Genomic DNA, 3,101 nt, shown 5'->3' with positions numbered 1-3,101 from the left:
AACACTGAACTCGCCCCATGCCGACAACGAGGGCCTCCTATCAAAGCTTACTATGGAAAATTGACTCAACTTTGGAGGAGTATGGCTGACTACCAACAAGCCAAGACCATGGAAGAAATTCGTAAAGAACGCGAGGAAGATAAACTTCATCAGTTTCTGATGGGGCTCGACGAAACTGAATATGGCGCTATCAAATCATCTTTAGTGTCTCGTGTCCCACTTCCTACCCTGGATGAAGCTTACAACGCTCTTGTTCAGGATGAAGAATCAAAACATCTTGGATGGATCAATACTGAGAGGGTTGATGGAGTCAGTTTCCCTGTTCAAGAAACGAGATCAAAATCCAGTCATGATCGCAAAGGTGGATCTGTAACTTGCACAAACTGCGGTCGTCCTGGACATGTTACTGAGAATTGTTTTCGCTTGATTGGTTATCCGGTTTGGTGGGAAGATAATCAGAAGCAAAGATCATGACCAGCTAGCTCTCATGGCAACTCTGCTCCTGCGAGTCGCAGTATGGGAAACACAAGCGCTGCTCACGGGATGACAGCTGGTTCAGGCAACTCGTCTCAGAGAGGCAAGTCGTCGGATACAGCTCGCGGAAACAACGTTTCTGTCTCTCCGGATCAAGAAAACTCTGTCACTGCTGATAATCGCTTAGGCCTTATTGGTTTAAGTGACACACAATGGCGAACTCTTGTGCATATACTCGATGAGAGGAACTCCGCTCGTGTAAACCGGTTCTCTGGTGAGAAATTTATTGAATCCTGGATCATTGACTCTGGTGCTACAAATCATATGACTGGTTCACTTGATTTTTTGCTTGATATTTCTAACATGGCACCAGTGAATATTAAACAGCCTTACGGTCGTTTTACAATATCTACTAAAATAGGCAGTGTACGACTGGGTTCTTCTCTGACACTGCAATGTGTCTATTACATTGATGGACTTCATTGCCCTCTCATATCAGTCTCTCATCTTACGAGGGACAGAAGTTGTCTATTTCAGCTCACTGATAAGATTTGTATTATTCAGGATCACATCACACTGATGCTGATTGGAGTGGGTGAAAGCAGCAAGGATTATATTTTTTTTAGAGGAGTTGAAACTGTGACTGCGATTCAGGGATTGGCGGACACTACTGCTGATGTCTGGCATCGTCGTCTTGGTCATCCTTCTTCTAAGGCTATGGAGATGTTGCAGATTTCTGATTTCAGTGTTGCTGGTTTTAGTTCAAAGACTTGTGATATTTGTATTCGTGCGAAACAAACACGGGATTTTTTTCCTTCAAGTATTAATAAGATGACATTTGCATTCCAACTTATTCACTGCGATCTTTGGGGTCCCTACAGGGCAAAGTATCTTTGTGGTTCAACTTATTTTCTAATGGTACTTAATGATTATTCGCATGTGGTTTGGATATATCTGCTTCCAAACAAACGAGAAGCACTGACACACCTAAAGAGCTTTATAGCACTCGTTGACAGACAGTTTGATACGAAGATTCAGACTATATGTAGCGACAATGATCTGAGTTCACTTGCTTGACAGATTTCTTTGCAGAACACAGATCATTCATGAGACTTCTTGTGTTGGAACCCCTCAGAAGAATGGCCGCGTCGAGCGCAAACACATGCATATCCTCAACACGGCTCGATCTCTTTGATTCCAGGCTCAACTGTAGAAACCCGTTAAAAAAAAAGAGAGAGAGAATGGTTGAGTATCTTTGTGGTGGTCGAGTCTTGGGCGATATGGATCGATCGAGATGCTTTGAAGTACGAGGTGGACGAAGAATTGATCGTGAGTGAACTATGAATCAAATAAGTTGCTCGACCATAGTTAGAAGATGTCTTAGATTGATTAGACGGATGTTTGGAAGCAGAACATTTTTGGAAATACGACGGTTTTGATGCTCGACGTTTGGAAGAATGACGTTTCTTCAGCACGAAGATTCCGCGAAACTTCGTATCAGCGGAATATTATTTCGAATACATTGGAAGCAGGACGGCAATTAAGCACGATGGGAAGCAAGCACGACAGGATCGTAACACGACGGGAAAACCCGAAACTGGACGAAAACCCTAATTTCGGTATTATGGAAGTTTTCGATGAAGCAGAAGGATCGGGAAATATTTAACGCCAAGGTCAGAGTTCAGATTGGAGTTCATTAAAAATATTCGGGATTAATCGCGGGTCAGAAATTTACTGGAAGGACCGAAATCAGGCCAATGGACCAAGAAGCTCGAGGTGGCTCGTTGCATGGGTTCAGAACGTGGTGTCAACCATCTAACAAGCTGAGTGTCTCCAGAAGCTCGAGGTGTCGCCGTGCATGGAAGCAGTACATGCAGCCTGACATGTAGAAGCACGAGGTCGATCGACCAAGCACGAGGTGTCTCCGCGCATGCAACCGAAGCATGCTGATCGACATGTGTGTACTGGTGTGGCGTCTTGCAGCCTGACATCTGGGAGGAGTGGTGGCGTCCTGCATGTGCCCTGGCTATGCTGAAAGACATGTGGAGCACGAGGTGCCGCCGGGCATGCGTCCGGAGCCATGCGAAGCGACACACGGGCTGCCACCAACCTGAACTTGATTGGTTGCTGTCTTCTATAATACCCCACGACCCCAGATAATTTCTTCCAGACCTGTCCAAACCAAGTTAAAACCGTGAGAGAAAAGTAGAAAAAGAAAGCAAGAGTTTCCGAGCTATTTCGAGAGTTTTAAAGAGTTTTCGAGATCAGTTCTCTATTGATTTCGAGTCAGCGCCTAGGAAAGGTTCTGTCCAACTGAAGGTCAATCAAATGAAGATCAGTTCAGATGGGAAGCAAGTCAACGTGGGTAGAGAGAGAGAAAGAAAGAAAGTGGTCGATGTAGAGTATGGTCGATTCTGAAGACCGATACTCCACCGAGAAGGCCAGTTCCGTCCAATCGACGATTTTTACGATGGTGAGGTGGAAGCTCTGTCCATAGCAGTCCGTCCAAGACAGTCATATTCTGTGATGGTCAAGTGAAGGTGCTGTCCAGAGTTAGTTCAGATTCACGGGTTCAGATCAATCGAAGTTCTGCCCGATACTCCGCCTGGAAGTCCGAAGAACTTTCC

Source organism: Brassica napus, chromosome C7, assembly GCF_020379485.1.
Source record: "Brassica napus cultivar Da-Ae chromosome C7, Da-Ae, whole genome shotgun sequence".
Taxonomy (NCBI): Eukaryota; Viridiplantae; Streptophyta; class Magnoliopsida; order Brassicales; family Brassicaceae; genus Brassica; species Brassica napus.
The sequence above is the reverse complement of the archived record's forward strand: the minus strand, read 5'-3'. Positions refer to the sequence as shown.